This window comes from Rattus norvegicus, chromosome 4, assembly GCF_021556685.1.
Source record: "Rattus norvegicus strain SHRSP/BbbUtx chromosome 4, alternate assembly SHRSP_T2T, whole genome shotgun sequence".
NCBI lineage: Eukaryota > Metazoa > Chordata > Mammalia > Rodentia > Muridae > Rattus > Rattus norvegicus.
Genome location: NC_141537.1, coordinates 98,596,136 through 98,614,717, shown reverse-complemented (window position 1 = coordinate 98,614,717; position 18,582 = coordinate 98,596,136). Strand labels below are relative to the sequence as shown.

Here is an 18,582-nt window from a genome sequence, read left to right as displayed (position 1 = left end):
TCAGATTGGTCTAGGGGCAAGTCTGTATTTTTTTGAATGATGATTGATGTGGGAGGTCCAAGATCACTAGAAGTGAAACATTCATGGTCAAATGACCCAGGATTGCATAAGAGAAAAAACTGAGTAAGCGATGAGGAATAGCCAATAAGTAGCATTCCTCCATGGCTTCTACATCAGGTCCCAGCTCTAGTTTTCTGCTTGAGTTCCTGCCCTGTCTTCCCTCAACTGTAAGCCAGACACATAAGCCAAATAAAGCCCATAATCTCCAAATTGACGTTGACTAGTATTTTAGAACATGACATATAATCTAACTAGAACAAGGTATTTTGCCCCTTTGGTTTAATGTTTTTCTAAGTTTCTCTCCTCTCCTCTCCCATTCCCCCCCCCCACCTTCTGACCCATTTTCTTTTCTCAATCATTGAGCTTATTTATTTACTTTTCAATTCATCACCCTTGTCATGTGGCATCATACTGCATAGTTCTGCATGTTAATTTTGTATTCTGAAATGTGACTGAATTCCCTGTTTGTCAGTGCTCTGACACACATACCAAGTGCTCGGATGATAGGCTGGTGCATATGGTTGTCTATATAGTGCTAGGTGCCTACCCATTTATAGATTCCAGGTAAGGGAGTTATTGTTGCCCTCTGTATTGTTTTTGTTTTGTTTTGTTTTGTTTTTCCGGAGCTGGGGACCGAACCCAAGACCTTGCGCTTCCTAGGCAAGCACTCTACCACTGAGCTAAATCCCCAACCCCTGTTTTTGTTTTTTAATCATGTTAATTTACCCATTTTTGTGCCTTGTGCAGGGAATATTAATACAATTCTGACACAAATAATAAGCAAGGTATTAAAACACACCAGGAGAAGAATGGTAGAAAGAATCACTTTATAATTACACATTTAATGATTAAACTGAGCAAAAATAACCCTGGTTTCTATGTCCATTTTCTAGAATAATTAGGACAGAAGGGGACACATGTAGACTACATGTTAATATTCCCTCAGGTGTTCAAAAATGTGTCTAAATCACCATTTTAGAGACTTCAGTCCACATTAATTTTGTTCTTTCTGGACCATAGTGATGCAGAACACTATTATGCGGTAAACATGTGGCATATGCTATCAATTCCATGTACATAAGAGACAGCATAGGACTTATTCAGGCCAAAGTGCATTTCCCATGAATAAGCCCTAGTGTAGGGAAATGATGTTTCAAACAGTACTAGTCTCCTACAATTTACCAGCTCTCTACAGTGCCTTCACAGAACACAATAACTAAGGAGTGGCTCCATTAATTACAGTGGATCATTATGATCTAATCATCTTGAGAAAAGGCTTCAGAAAAAATATAGAAGGACGCTTTCTGTTAATATTTATTCCTCTCTGGTTTCCTGTAGAGTTGTTCAATAAGGTCCTCTCCAAAATTTGAAGTCAATGGTCAGGATTTTTGCCACCCATCAGCGCCTGTGTTTAAACCATATGAGGGAAGTCTTAAGCCTCTCCTGTAATGCACTTCAGGCAGTTTGGAGTATCAGCATCTTTTTCTGCTGAACTTTCTAGATCTATTGAAGGATCATATGGTTAACAGACACACATAAGCAATTTGCATATAGATACACAAATGCTGTCAGAGAACCAGAGAAAGAAAGGCCAATATACACATATCTGAGCACTTTCTAGCATAACCACTTCTTGACATGGAAGCTTACTGAACACATAGACAAACAAGGAGGAGTAAGTGGGGCAAAACAGCCTCAGATTTCCACTTCCCTAAGTGGTTTATGTCATGGCTTATATCACTGTGTGAGGAGCACTGTAATGCTGCAGACAAAAATAATTTGCAATATCTTCTGGCTCCAGGCTAGTGATGGTTAGAGTGAAACTTCTCCCAGAATATTGGCCACTGAACCTTGATGTCATGCCAGTCTGCAAACTGGTTGCATAATAGATCAAGAGCATAGGAGCTTGTCCTGGTTTCTGCTGATACCAGTTTAGGTTATTGCTAATGCTCTGACTTGTCTGGCATGTGATAGTGACTCTCTCTCCTAGAGATGCCAAGAGGGAGGATGGAGATTGAGTCACTTGAATATCACATCTGGCACCTGACAATAGAAAAATAAAACAAATATAACAATTAACAATGTTATATTTGGTTACTCTTTATTGGAAGGGAATTATTGACTATTCTAAAGTGAAGAAATATTTTATTCTGTGCAACTTACCTGAGACCCAGAGTAACCAAATTGCCAATGCCTGGGCAGGCGTCTTCATGGCCATACTATGTCCTGACTGGGACTGACTCCTACAGAGACTGCACAGCCAGCTAAGAATCTGTTGGTTAAGGAGGATGCACTCTGGTAACATGCAAATCAGCAACTTTTAATAGGTCTAGAGACAGTTGCAGTGTCGGTTCAGGTCAGTAACACAGGAAGTCTCAGAGTCTATTGGGACCCTCCATCAGGTCTGGGAGAAACACACTTGCTACAGAAAAACTATTTGTCCCTGGGGACCACAGAATGTAAATTGTCTACTGTCCTTTAAGTAGAGAATTCCTTTGCTCACTTCATCAATAATGTCATTTTTTTAAACTTTGAATTTGATGGGCACTTGGAGATTTAATTCTTTAAAATCTTTTCTTGTTTCTGCTTCTTATATAATAAAATAATGTAGTTGTTGACAGGTGGTCCTTAAGGATTACCTAAGGCTATTCTTGTCTTCTACTCTCAAGTTTAATCTTCTTTTCTGAGTCCTTCAGTCTAATCCTCCTACACATATTGGGGAAACTTGTTATACTGCTCCCCAGACTAACAACAGGTGAGGTGGCAAGGCCATCTGAAGCAAGAACTATTTGTACACTGTATCATTATAGACACAGCATGCATGTGCCAATAAACTTCAAAGACTTCAGGCTCTACTCAGATGATTTGCTGTATGAAATTGATTGTTGACTCACTGAGTGTTTCTTGGTTGTGAAGAAACTCCTGGGAAACTCTAGAGCTCAGGAGCTGACACTAATCTGACATCTGAAGGTACCAATCAAATGTGTTTCTGTCACTCTATGGGAGGTTGTGACTTGACCTGTGGCTATGTAAACAGCTTCTCCTGGGCTAGCCTTCAGAGAAAGCAGAGTCTGGGTTATCACCACTGGATATCCATTATTGCCACTGGATAATAAAAGTATAATAAAGATAAATATTATTTAATATACAGATAGGAAAGTATCTAACAATTATTTCCTTTATTATTTATTTCCTACTAATTGTGTTCAAAGTTTGGGTGATATCTTAGTTAGGATTTTACTGTTGAGAACAGACAGCATAACCAAGGCCACTCTCATAAAGATAACATTTAATTGGGGTTGGCTTACAGATTCAGAGGTTCAGTCTGTTGTCATCAAGTTGGAGGGAGCATGGCAGCATCTAAGTAGACATTGTGTAGAGTAGCTGAGAGTTCTACATCTTGTTTTGAAGGCAAAAAAAGAGACTGGCTTCCAGGGAGCTAGGATAAGGGTCTTAAAACTATCCCATAATGATACATTTCCTCCAACAAGGCCACATTTACTACAACAAGGTTATACATCCTAATAGTACCACACCCTGGGCAAAGTATAGTCAAATCATCACAGGGGTATATTCTAAAAAGTAGTTCACTGAAAAAGCAGATTTACAAATCATAAAAAATCTTGGAATTCATCTGTGCCATACTCTTCTATCAGTGGCTGGCTTAACACCAGAACATAAATCTTTAAGCATCCTATCATTATTCTCAGTCACATGTCTAAACATACAGGCCTATCCTGGAGCACAATAGCTGCCATGATACATATTGACAGTTCATGGATGAGAAGTATTGTAATAAGCAGTGCCCACCCTCCCTCCACAGATTTCTTCATCTCCCTCTCTCCTTAGAGGGCAGAGTTTCTCAATCTATGGGTCACAACCCCCACAGGAATTGCCTTTCAAACATCAGACAGATCAGATAGCTATTTTATGACTCATATTAGTAGCAAAAATTACAGCTAGGAAGGAGTAAAATAATATTTTATGGTTTAGGGGTCACCACAACAGGAAGAATTTTAGTAAAACTATAGTAAAAAGCATAAGGAAGGTTGATCATTTTTGTGTAAGATCCAAACCATTAGTTGTCTCAGGGGGAAAAAACATGAAACAAAAATTAAGAAGTTGACCTTAGGAATCCTAATCAATCTCAGACTTGTTAGAATGAGCCTCTACAGAAAAGTATGCAAATGTGCTCATTGGTATAGTTCTATGGGAAAAGCAAAGGAGAAGAAAGTGACTTAAACCTTCATTTGCTCTTGTAGGAATCCTTCTACATTATATATTGCCTGAAGTTCTAAACAGAACTTCCAGTAGAAATATTTTGTTCTGTAAAGAGAACATAATGGGACTCTGCTACAGATAAAATCTGCCATTTATGAAGGTATAAATCATTGTCTTGCAAGGAAACCAGAAGAAGAGAGATACACAAACATAATTCCACTTCTAACAATGAAAATATCAGGAAGTGACAATCACTATTACTTAATATCTCTCAACATCAATGGACTCAATTCCTCAATAAAAAGACATAGACTAACAGACTGGATACGTAAAGAGGACCCAGCATTTTGCTGCATACAGGAAATACACCTAAGAGACAAAGACAGACAGTACTTCGGTGTAAAAGGCAAAAAAAAAAAAAAGACAAAAACCAACAACAACAACAAAAATAACAACAACTTTCCAAGCAAATGGTATGAAGAAATGAAGAAACAAGTTGGAAAAAACATTCTAATATCGAATAAAATTGACTTTCAACAAAGTCTTCAAAAAATAAGGAAGGACACTTGATATTCATCAAAGGAAAAATCCACCAAGGTGAACTCTCATTCCTAAAAATCTATGCTGCAAATACAAGGGCACCAGCATTCATAAAAAAATAAATAAATAAATAAATAAATAAACAAACAAACAAACCTTACTAAAGCTCAAATCATACATTGCACTTCACAGAAGAAGATTTCAATCACAGTAGTAGATTTCAAGACCCCACTCTCATCAATGGACAGGCCATGAAAACAGAAATTAAACAGAGACATAGAAAAACTAACAGAAGTTATGAACCAAATGGATTTAACAGATATTTATGAAACACTTCATGAAAAAGCAAAAGAATATTCCTTCTTCTCAGGAACTCATGGCACCTCTTCCAAAATTGACCATATAACCAGTAACAAAACAGGCCTCAACAGATAAAGGAAAGTAGAAATAATTCCAGGCACTCTGTCAGATCACCGTGGACTAAGACTGGCCTTCAATAACAACAATAATGACAGAATGCCCATTTATAAATGGAAGTTGCATAAGACTCTACTCAAGGACAATTAGGTCAAGGAAGAAATGAAGAAAGACATTAAAGAATTCTTAGAATTTAATGAAAATGAAAATACAACATACCAAAATGTATGAGACACAATGAAAGCAGTGCTAAGAGGAAAACTCATAGCTCTGAGTGCCTAGAAAACAGAACAGGATAGAGCATATGTCAGCAGCTTGACAGCACACCAAAAATCTATAAGACAAAAAGAAACAAATACCCCCAAGAGGAGTAGAAGGCAGGAAATAACCAAACTCAGGGCTGAAATCAACCAAGTAGAAACAAAAAAAGACTATACAAATAATTAACAAAATCAGGAGCTGGTTCCTTGAGAAAATCAACAAGATAGATAAACCCTTAGCCAGACTAACCAGAGGGCAAAGAGGCAGTATCCAAATTAAAATAAAAATTAGAAATGAAAAAGGAGACATAACAACAGAAGCTGAAGAAATTTAAAAGAAATCATCAGATCCTACTACTAAGTCTATATTCAACAAAACTGGAAAAAAATGGAGGAAATGGACAATTTTCTAGACAAATATGAGGTACGAAAGTTAAATCAGGAACAGATAAAACATCTAAACAATCCCAGGACTCCTAAAGCAATAGAAGCAGTTATTTAAAGTCTCCCAACCAAAAAGAGCCCAGGAGAAGATGGATTTACTGCAGAATTCTATCAGACCTTTATAGAAGACCTCATACAAATACTGTCCAAACTATTCCACAAAATAGAAACAGAGAGAACATCACAAAATTCCTTCTATGAAGCCATAAATACTTTTATACTTAAACCACAAAAAGGCCCAGCAAAAAGAGATTCAGACCAATTACCCTTATGAATATTGACACAAAAATATTCAATAAAATTCTTGCAAACCAAATCCAAGAGCACATCAAAATGATCATCCATCATGATAATGTAGGTTTCATCCCAGGAGTAGTACAATATATGGAAATCCATCAACGTAATCCACTATATAAACAAATTGAAAGATAAAATCTGCATGATAACTTCATTAGATGCTGATAAAGCATTTGAAAAAATTCAACACCCCTTCATGGTAAAAGTCCAGAAAAGAATAGGAATTCAAGGCCCATACCTAATCATAGTAAAATCAATATACAGCAAACTAGTAGCTAACATCAAACTAAATGGAAAGAAACTTGAAACAATCACACTAAAATCAGGGACTAGACATGGGTGTTCACTTTCTCTCTACTTATTCAATATAGTACTCAAGATCTTAGCCAGAGCAATCAGACAACAAAAGGAGATCAAAGGTATACAAATTGGAAGAGAAGAAGTCAAAATATCATTATTTGCAAATGATGTGGTAGTGACATCAAAGTTCCACCAGAGAATTACCAATCCTGATTAACAACTTCAGCAAAGTTCTGTGTATAAAATTAACTCAAACACATCAGTAGCCTTTCTCTACTCAAAGGATAAATAGGCTGAGAAAGAAATTGAGGAATTGACACCTTTCACAATAGTCCCAAATAATATAGAATACTTTGGTGTGACTTTAACCAAGCAAGTGAAAGATCTGTATGACAAGAATTTCAAGTCTCTGAAGAAAGAAATTGAAGAACTCACAAGATTGAAAGACTTCCCATGCTCATAGATTGGCAGGATTTATGTAGTAGAAATAATTATTTTGCCAAAAGCAATTTACAGATTCAATGCAATACCCATCAAAATTCTTAATCACTTCTTCATAGAGATAGAAAGAGCAATTTGCCAATTCATTTGGAATAACAAAAAACCTAGGATAGCGAAAACTATACTCAACAATAAAAGAAGTTCTGGGGGAATCATTATCCCTGATTACAAGCAGTATTACAGAGTAATAGATTTAAAAACTCCATGGTATTGGTACAGAGACAGGCAGCTAGATCAGTGGAATAGAATTGAAGACCCAGAAATGAACACGCACACCTATGGTCACTTGATCAGCAAAAGAGATAAAACCATCCAATGGAAGAAAGATAACATTTTCAACAAATGATGGTGGTTCAACTGGAGGTCAGCATGTAAAATAATGCAAATCAATTCATTCTTATCACCCTGTACAAAGCTGTACTTGGTCCCTCTCCAAGTGGATCAAGGACCTCCACATCAAAACAGATGCCCTCAAATTAATAGAAGAAAAAGTGTGGAGGAATCTCGAACACATGGATACTGGGGCAAATTTCCTGAAAAAAAAACTAAACAAACAAAAAAAAAACAAACAAAAACAACAACAACAAAAAAAAATAGTGGCTCATTCTCTAAAGTCAAGAATCTACAAATGGGACCCGATAAAACTGCAAAGCTTCTGGTTCCCTGATTTGTTATATTTCTTGTTTTTTAGATCTACAGACTAGCCTAGTCTCTGACATATAGAGGGATAGAATAGGCTTCTCCTCAAGTCCCAGCATGCCAGATGGGAACAATCACTAGAACATTAAATGCCATCAATGGTGTTAAGGAGTATACATGTTGTGGCCTTTCTCTGAGTATAAGAATGACAGAGCTAACAGGTTTAGCCTGTGGTCCTCCCATCCCTTAGTTCCTCCAATAGAACTCTTGCTTGAGTCACAGATTTGTGCCTACTGTGTCCTCTATACACTTTCATTTCTTCTTGTGATTCTGCTTTCTCTGTTTGTCTTTCATTGGTTATTTTATTTATTTACATTTTATATGCTATCCATCTTCCTGGTTTCCCCACTGGAAACCCCCAATTCCATCCTCTTACCCCCATCCACCCACCCATTCCCACCTCCCTGTCCTGGCACTTACATGCACTGAGGCATTAAGCCTTCCCAGGACCAAGAGCCTCTCCTCCCATTGATGCTCCCATATGTAGCTGGAAACATGGGTCCTTCCATGTGTACTTCTTGGTTGGTGGTTTAGTCCTTGGAAGCTCTGATGGGTCTGGTTGATTGAATTGTTGCTCTTCCTACAGGGTTTCAAATCCCATCAGTTCCTTCAGTCCTTTCTCTAACTCCAACATTTGGGTCCCTGTGCTTAGTCTGATGGTTAGCTGCAAGCATCTTACTCAGTATCAGTAAGGCTCTACCAGAGCCTCTCAGTAGACATCCATATCAGGCTCCTGTCAACAAGGACTTCTTGGCATCTACAATAGTGTCTGGGATTAGTGTATGTATATGGAGTGGATCCCCAGGTGGGACAGTCTATGCATGGTGTTTCCTTCAGTCTCTATTCCATACTTGGTATTATCTTCCTCTGAGTATTTTGTTTCCCCTTCTAAGAAAAACTTAAGCATCCATGCTTTTGTCTTCCTTCTTTTTGAGCATCATATGGTCTATGAATTAAATCTTAGGTATTCTGAGCTTTTGGGCTTATATCCACTTATCAGTGAGTACATAACATGTGTGATATTTTGTAACTAGGTTACTACACTCAGGATGATATTTTCTAATTCTATTCATTTGCCTAAGACTTTAATGAAGTCATTGTTTTTAATAGTTGAGTAGTATTTCATTGTGTAAAATATAACATATTTTCTATATCAATTCTTCAGTTGAAGGACATCTGGTTTCTTGCAACCTTCTGAAATAAGACTGCTATGAACAGAGTAGGGCATGTGGCCTTGTTATATGTTGGAGAATCTGTTGGGTAAATGCCCAGGAATGATAGAGATGTGTCCTCAGGTACTATGTCTAATTTTCTGAGGAGTCTTCAGACTGATTTCCAGAGTGGTTGTACCAGCTTGCAATCCCGCTAACAATGGAGGAGTCTTCCTCTTTCTCTAGATCTTCACCAATATCTACTCTCATCTGAGTTTTTGATATTAACCACTCTGACTGGTATGAAGTAGAATCTCAGGGTTGTTTTGACTTGCATTTCCCTGATAACTAAGGTTGTTGAACATTTCTTTAGGTGCTCTTCAACCATTTGGTATTCCTCAGTTGAAAATGCTTTGTTTAGCTTTGTACCCCATTTTTAAAAATAGTGTTATTTAGTTATCTGGAGTTTAACTTCTAGAGTTCTTTGTATATATTGGAAATTATCCCTTTATAAGATATAGAATTTGTAAAGGTCTTTTCCCAATCAGTTGGTGACCATTTTTCTTATTGAGGGTGTTGTCTGCCTTACAAAAGTTTTGCAATTTTATGAGGTTCCATTTGTCTATTCTTGATATTGGAGCATAAGTCATTGGTGTTTTGTTCAGGAAATTTTACCCTGTGCCTATGAGTTTGAGGCTCTTCCCCACTTTCTCTTCTGTTAGTTTCAGTGTATCTGGTTTTATGTAGAGGTCCTTGATCCACTGCGACTTGAGCTTTGTACAAGGAAATAAGAATGGATCAATTTGCATTCTTCTACATGCTGGCCACCAATTGAAGGAGAACCATTTGTTGAAAATGCTGTCTTTTTCCACTGAACAGTTTTAGCTCCTTTATCAAAGATCAAGTGACCATAGGTGTGTTGATTCATTTCTAGGTCTGCAGTTCTATTCTGTTGATCTGTCTGTCTCTGTATCAATACCATGCAGTTTTTAATCACGATTGCTCTATAATACAGCTTGAGGTTAGGGATGGTGAATCCTCCAGAGTTCTTTTATTGATGAGCATAGTCTTCAATATCCTCGGCTTTTTGTTATTCCAAATGATTTTGCAAATTGCTCTTTTTAACTCTATAAAAATTGAGTACAATTTGATGGCAATTACATTGAATCTGTAGATCCCTTTCAGCAAGATGGCCATTTTTATAATATTAATTTTGCCAATCCATGAGAATGTGAAATCTTTCCGTTTTCTGAAATCTTCTTCAATTTCTTCAGAGACTAAAAGTTCTTTTCATACAGATCTTTCACTTGCTGGGTTAGAGTCCCACTGAGGTATTTTATATTATTTGTGACTATTGTTAAGGCCATTAAATCCCTAATTTCTTTCTCGCCCTGTTTATTCTTTGAGTATAGGAAGGCTATTGATTTGTTTCAGTTAATTTTATATCCAGCCACTGTTCTGAAGTTGTTTCTCAAGTTTAGTTGGTCTCTGGTGGAATTTATGGGGTCACTTAAGTATACTATCATAGAATCTGCAATGACTTTTTCACTTTTCAATTTGTATCCCTTTGACCTTCTTTTGTTGTCTAATTGATCTGACTAGGACTTCTAGTATTATTTTGAGTAGGTATGGCACGAGTTGGTAGACTTGTCTGGTGTCTGATTTCAGTGGGATTGCTTCAGGTTTCTTGCCATTTAGTTTGATACTGGCTACTGGTTTGCTGTATATTGCTTTTATTATGTTTACATATGGGCCTTGACTTCCTGATATTTCCAAGACTTTTACCATGAAGGAGTGATGAATTTTAGCAAATTATTTCTCAGCATCTAATAAGGTGATCATGTGATTTTTTTTTCCTTTGGGTTTGTTTATATGGTGGATTAAATTGGTGGATTTCTATATGTTGAACCAACCCTGCATCCCTGGGACGAAGTCTACTTGATGGTGGTGCATAATCCTTCTGATGTGTTCTTGGATTTGGTTTGCAAGAATTTTATTGAGTATTTTTATGTTGATATTCATAAGGGAATTTGGTCTGAAGTTCTCTTTCTTTGTTGGGTCTTTGTATGGTTTAGGTATGAGTATAATTATATTTGTGGCTTCAAAGGATGAATTGGATAGGGTTCCTTCTGTTTCTATTTTGTGGAATAGTTTAAAGAGTATTGGTTTTATGTCTTCTTTGAAGGTCTGATAGAATTCTGCATTAAACCTATCTGGTCCTGGACTTTTTTTAGTTGGAAGACTTCTCATGATCACTTCTATTTCTTTAGGAGTTATGGGACTGTTTCAACAGTTTATCTGATCCTGATATTACTTTATGACCTGGTATCTCTACAGAAAATTTCAATTTCACCCAGATTTTCCAGTTTGGTTGAATATAGGCTTTTTAATAGGATCTGTTAAATTTTTTAAATTTCCTCAGATTCTGTTCTTATGTCTCCCTTTTCATTTCTGATTTTACTATTCTCTCTGTACCCTCTGGTTAGTCTGGCCAAAGGTTTTTTTCTATATTGTTGTTTTTCTCAAAGAACCAGCTCTTGGATTTGTTGATTCTTTGTATAGGTTGTTTTTTTTTCAATGATTTCAGCCCTGATTTTGATTGTTTCCTGCTGTCTAATCCTCTTCATTGTATTTGGTTCTTTATGTTCTAGAGCTTCCAGATGTGCAATCAAGCTGCTAGTGTATGTTCTCTCCAGTTCCTTTTTGGAGACATTCAGAGCTATAAGTTTTCCTCTTTTACTGCTCTCTTTCTGTTCAATAAGTTTGGATATGTTGTGCCTTCATTATCATTAAATTCTCAACAGTCTTTAATTTCTTTTATCATTTCTTCTGTGCTAAAATTATCATTGAGTAGAGCATTGTTCAGCTTCCATGTGTATGTGGGCTGTGGTCTTTCTCTTGTTTTGTTGTTATTGAAGAACAGCCTTTGTCCATGGTGATCTGATAGGATGCATGGAATTCTTTCAATCTTCTTGGTATCTATTGAGGCCTGTTTTATGATAGGTTACATGGTTGATTTTGGAGAAGGTACCACGAGGTGCTGAGAAGAAGGCATATTCTTTTGTTTTAGGATGAAATGTTCTATAGATATCTGTTAAATCCATTTGGTTCATAACATCTGTTAGTTTCACTGTCTCTCTGCTTAGTTTCCATTTCCATGCTCTGTCCATTTCTGAGAGTGGAGTGTTGAAATCTCCCACTATTATTATGTGAGATGCAGTGTCACATTGTAAGTGAGACTTATACCCAGACACACATCAAGCAATCAAATGCCCTTAACTATTGGGCATTTTCTCTAGTACAATAAATGTCTATCATCTCCAACTTGCAAATAAACTCAATGTGATGCACTAATATCGTTGAAAGAGTTTCAAAAGTTGTGAAACTCAGTCTGGAATTTAAGTGTAAAATAAATGGACAGCAAAATGAAGAAAATATATAATCTAGAAAAGTGATATTATATCTTTTGATTTCTATGTTGTATAAAATTAGAATAATCAAGGTTGTTATGTATTCCTGACTCCTAGAGGCATTGCCAATGTTGTTTCTGTGTCACAAGTGTGTCAGTAGGTGGCAGAGAAGAAAGGCTATGTCTATGGTCAATGGTTTGTCCTATGAACATCTGGATTCCCTGAGAGCAGCCAACCTGAGAAGACAACCAAATTGGAGGACAGCAGGCTGAGACAATCTCGAAGGATGAGGATCTGGAAATTATAAGACCCCACTTAGGTCCAAGGTCCCTGTTCAGGAATGAATGACAGCCATAGCACAAGGCAACTCTTGCAACAGAGCAAGAAACATGCAGAAAGTAACCACCAGACTTGCAGCATGGAGCCAGGACAAAGATCTAAATATAAATGACCACCAGTCTAGCCCTGGGCAGTCTTAGAGAACAGACCATGTCTGAGATGATCCCTGACTTGAACAAGAATGCATGAAAAGGGCATAGCATTCCTGAGACCATGCCTGAGACAACTGCAGACACTCAGAGACCTCAGACACTATTAAGAGAAACAATAAAGTGGTAGAGTAATGAAGAGAAGAAGAAACAGAAGAATGTGGGCACAAAGAAAAGAGGCAGAACTAGAGACTGGAGGGTTTTGAGAAACATCCTTAGGTGATTAGCGTGTGATGCCACCTGGAACCATGGAGGAGTTTTGGACTGTGTTGCCATCAGGGGGCATGTCTGGATCTCTGTTCCTGTAGCAGTAGAGTCTGTTATAACCAAAGATATGGTCTCAGCTACTGCTCTGGGGGCATGTTGACATCTGAGGGCTGTGTAAAACTGGCCCCACCTCTCACCTGGGCATTGTAGAAGAGCTGGCTATAGGGACATGAGAGTAGAAAAGCTGACCCTGGCACTAACCAACTGCAGTATTCAGGAAAGCCTAGGCCCACATATTGCAGGAGTTGTGGATGAGATTTCCCAGAGCATACAAGCAAGCACTGAAGAACTTGCCTTAGCAATTATCTCCTGTTCAGTGCATGAATGAGAGACACCCACTTCAACCCTTACCACCTATGGTGGGCTGGAGACCTGGTGCTAAGCTCATGAAAGCAGGAGAGCTTGTCTTACCTTTCTTCAGTTGCAGCATGCAGGACAGCAGGCCACTGCATCTGACCTGGGCAGCAGAGTAGAGCTGGCCATGTTGGAAGGAGGCAGAAAAACTGAACCTGAGGGCTGGCCAGGTAATGGGAATGCTGGTACTGCCACTTCTCTGCTATGTAGTGCCATATGCTAGGAAGAGATGTCTACTCCACCTTGTGCCACTTACAGCAGGCAGAAAATCAGGCTCCAAGGCCATCAGATATCTGGGTCTGTCCCTTACCTGCTGCAGCATTCCAGAGAGCAGATCTTTCACCTCACATGGACAGCATACTACAGCATACAAGGGTTGCATGTAAGCTAGCCCTAAGCCTGCGAGTGTGGGAGAGCTGGTCCTGATGTTTGTGGGAGCAGTGAGAGAAATGTTGCCTCCCCTCCATTTGCCTTTGCCACTGGCAGTGGACAGGAGAGTTGGCCTGAAGGGATTCATGAGGGCAAGAGAGGTGGCTCTGACACTTACCTGCAATAGCACTTGAGAAAAAAGGCCCTGAATCTCACCTAGAACTGGCCCTGGATGTGTGGAATGCAGGTGAGCCAGCCCCAAGGTCTTATGCACAGCAGAGTTGGCCCTGCCTCTTGTCTGCTGGGCAGTGATGCACTGGTTGAAGAGGTAGCTGGTGAGCCTACAATAAGGGCTTGGGAATGGGACAGCAGGATTAACCAGATAAGATAACCTCAGGCCTAGATCCATAGTTTTGAATTGGACCACCAAATATCTACACTATCGAGGACTTGCTGGAGTGCACATGGGGCAAGTCCTACAAATAGAAAACAACAGAATCTCCATGACAGAGGACAACATCAGGGTATCTAATAGGAGTCCCAGTGATGTTGCTATACTGACAGAGACGCAGAATCCACAGTCCTCTTATACCAGGCCAAGAAGTCATTGCCATAAACATTTGAAATCAAAGAAAGTATACTGTGGGATACACTGTGATTTACTACAGCTTCCCATGACAAGAATTTTTTGCTCAGAGAGGGGATAGTGTTCGAGGGTAGAACATCGCTGGTATGAAGGGAGAGACAAATTATGTAGTTGTAGTGCATGAAGTGAAATACACAAAAAAAATAATAAAAAATAAATAAAACTTAGCCTAATAAGAGAGAGATGGAAGAGAGAGACAGAGAGACAGACAGAGAGAGAGAGAGAGAGAGAGAGAGAGAGAGAGGGAGAGAGAGGGAGGGAGAGAGACAGACAGACAGACAGACGGACAGACAGGTGGATAGATGAGGGGGTATCATAAAGAAATAGGAAATAGGAAATAGGACTGGAGAGATGGCTCAGTGGTTAAGAGAACTGACTGCTCTTCCAGAAGTCTTGAGTCCAATTCCCAACAACTACATTTGTGGCTCACAAATATCTATAGTGGAATCTGATGCTCTTCTCTGGTGTGTCTGAAGATAGCTACAGTATGCTCATATATATTAAGTAAATAATAGTTTTTTAAAATGAAATAGGAGATAGATCTTATGCATATACAATCTCAAAAATAAAAATGAATGGAATATAAATCTCTATTGTTGTCTTGGTGTTTTATTTGTATTGAAAACTATGCTCTAAGAAATCAATTCATTAGTAATACAACTTCTGGAATCATCTTTAAAACAGTATTTTATTCTCTACAATTTTATGTAGGCAAGTCTGAATTCCAATTTATGCAATTGGATTAAAAGTAATATGTGTGGAATTTGTTGTTTCATTATTGCAAGCAGAGCTGTGAAAATAAGATTCGGAAGAATACTATGTGCAGTGCTGCAGACAGCTGGGAACATCAGGACTAACTGCTGAAATTTCAAGAGACATCACAGTGGGATAGTCAGGCAGTCTTCCCTTTCTCTGACAGATGTGCTGTAGCATTTCTGAAAAACAAAAAACAAAAAACAAAAACAAAAACAAAAACTAAGAATCCTTTCCACTAAGATGAAATATTTCTCTTCCCCTTAAATACTGACATTAACATTTTTTAATTTATGTAATATTGCTTGGGAAGTCTACAGAAACTTCTATTTTGTATGAGTTACAGTTGAGGTTATAACTCAAAGGGAAAGACTGTGTCCTCTGTTAAAACAGGAAAGTCATTGGTACTCTGTATTGCTGGAGATGAGGAGGAAGATAGGATACAGCAAGGACTATTTAGCTTCTTCTGTCAAAACAAATGACTCTCCATGAACTTTGCTAAAAGTCCATGAGCTTTGCTAAAAGTCCTGTGACATATGAGAAACAATTTCAGTGAATGACTAAAGAGGAGGGGCATCTAGCCTTTCATTTTTGCTTCCATGGGGGTTTATGTAAAAACTTGTATTACTCTGGGTGGAAAATGAAGATACTGTAGACAGTAATAAGTTCCAAAATCTTCAGACACCAGGTTGCTGATGGTGAAAGAATAATCTGCCCTTGAACCACTGCCACTGAACTTTGATGGGACCCAATCTTCCAAGATGGTTGCACCATAGATCAGGACCTTAGGAGATTTCCTTGGTTGCTGCTGCAACCAGCTTAAATACCTGCTAATGTTCTGACTTGCCCAGCAAGTAGGAGTAACTTTGTCTCCCAGAGATGCAGACACGGAGGATGGAGATTGGGTCATCTGAACATCACATCTGGCACCTAGGAGTAGAGACATAATGAATATCCACATAGGTAAGTATGATAGAAAAGGATATTACCCAAATGCCAGTCAACACAAATCTCCCTGTAACAGTGAAATTCTAATTTTAGTACATTTTACCTGATAACCAGAGCAACAAGATCCCAAAAAACTGAGCAGGGACCCTCATGTCCATTCTCAGTCCTGACTACAATTAAAATAGCACAGAGCGTGACTGGTACATAAAGAAGTCCCCAAGGCTGTGCTGTGAGGGCATGAAAATCGCTGGCAACCAGATTGAGCTGAGTACGTCCACTCATTTCAGCACATATCCCAAGCCCAATGTCCCTAGATACCCATGGTCAAACCACATGAATGTCTCCAGAGAATGCATTTCTTTTCAATGATTTATAAGTATAGAAGATAATTCTAATATATGTAACCTCTATTTTAAATAATAAATATTGCAGTTATATGGAAGCACATCCTGCTGCAAGAAAATATACAACAGAGAAGAAACTATTAGATCTTTATCTTACTCAAATAATTCTAATTGGTTAAGAAAAATAGTGTGTGTTCCCCTTCTAAAGTGTTTGTTAGTTTGGAGTGGGCATTACTTTAAAGGGGTAATTTATCAGAACCATTTTCACTGAATTAAAATGCAAGACTTTACTGCTGTAACCTTGCTAACTACAATTTTAAAAGAGGAAGTACACAGTAGGTGCATATAGAACACATTTATCCCAACAACCTGTGTAACCTAAAGCTTGACTCCCTATGAACATGGAGGTTCTTTCATACTTACAGACTAAATGGATATACTTTTTGCTTCATTTGGGATCTTCCATATTTTGCTCTATTCTGCCATTTGCTATTATTTCCCACAATTCCTCACCATAAATGCTTGACTAGTTATGATAGACTTGAGTGGTATAAAAGAAAGCACTGCTATTCAAAACATGGCTGTACTATGATATTTACAACTGTTGAGCAGTAACTGTAGAAATTATCTTTATTCAGGCAGCAACTTCACTGTTTCTATGTTGGTCGAAGTCTTCAAACAAGCTAAGATACAGCAATATTTGTGCATCCTTATAACACTAATATTTGAATATAACATATCACCCATCTGTGTCTTTAACTTGACTATCAAGCACTATTCCTTATGAGGAGAAATAAAATCTATTGTTTCTTTGGGACCTTTGTCCTGAAGCCAAGAGAATCCTTTGGGTCTTTCCCAAACTATGAACAGCCTGAAAATGTTGCAGCATGAGTCTGAACACATTGATTTTTTTTATGGGTTTGGACTTGAGTGATGGACAAACACCTAGTCATAAAGAACCTTCTTTAATATATAGAGCACCCTCTGCATAAGGAGTACCACAAAGCAGCTACCTTCTCTGTCTCTTCACTGCACTCCATTTCAGCTGATATCTAACATCCATATCTGTGTCTTTCTTTGATTTTTCAGATTTGAAGACATTTCTGAGTTCTAACATCACAGCCCCAGGATCCAAGGAAGATTCACTCAAAACACTTTAGTTTACGATAACTGGAGGATACCAGTTCCTCTCAACCTAAAATAGCAAGTGAAGCATCAGGCTGAAGGACATCTGGGTTCCTTAGTGATATGTGCAAAAGGGAAGGAAATTCCAGAAACATTCAATTTTATTTTACCAATGGACCTTAGATGGAATTAAGTAGTAAATGATTTTGGTTTTGGATTTTAACGTCATCTGAAAGTATGTGGTGGTGGTAAATACTGAGCACAGCTACCTTCTGAAAGCATTCAAAAGCTTCTTTGGAAATTCTAACTCATACATATTGAATAAATACCTGTACACCTGTACACTTCCTACTGTGTTGCTTAATAAGTAACCCTTTTTATTATTTTCAGAGCCCATATAGTTTAGGTTATAAGGGGTGGATAAAAGCTAATAGTTTAGGAATAATCAAAGTGACTGAACCTTCCCATACCTATCCAAGTCTAGACTATAGAACTTTAAAATTGATGTTGACATATCAAAAGGACTTGTCAAGTACAGTTATGAGTTTGAGATATGGACATTCTGAAATACTTGGTTGAGATCAATATGATCACATGTGTTTTGCTTGTAACTAGAGAGAGAATTGAGATATACAGAGTGTGTTACAATGGACAGTAAAACTATCAGAGATAGTGTCAATTGGTCAGGTTAATGTGGTCATTTCTTGGTAGAATAAATGTTCTCATTAGACTCTGGGCCTTGACAGCTAGAGTGCCCAAATATCTCCATATCACTGAGATTGATTTAGGAGACAGCTAACCTCCATAGCTGTAAAGAAATTGTTTTTAATCATTTGTGAAGCTATTGTCACTAAGCCACAGGAAAGTAATTGGAAACATTGTCTTTGATTTCTCTGTGCATGTGTCTTTCCATGTAAAAACTACAAAATTTCTAGATTTGTTATGAGGTGATGATATTGTGAAAAAAGCTTTACTTTAAGATGAAAGA

At 37.9% G+C, this 18,582-nt stretch overlaps 1 non-coding gene and 1 pseudogene across 1 annotated transcript; one reads left to right on the top strand and one right to left on the bottom strand.

Annotated features, from left to right (window-relative positions):
• Positions 1-1,792: 1,792 nt before the first annotated feature.
• On the bottom strand, positions 1,793-16,087 carry LOC108349283 (uncharacterized; annotated as a pseudogene).
• LOC120102716 (small nucleolar RNA SNORA17) lies at positions 12,406-12,537 on the top strand. The gene has a single exon (XR_015687391.1). It is a non-coding gene; the product is annotated as a small nucleolar RNA SNORA17 (small nucleolar RNA).
• Positions 16,088-18,582: the final 2,495 nt, after the last annotated feature.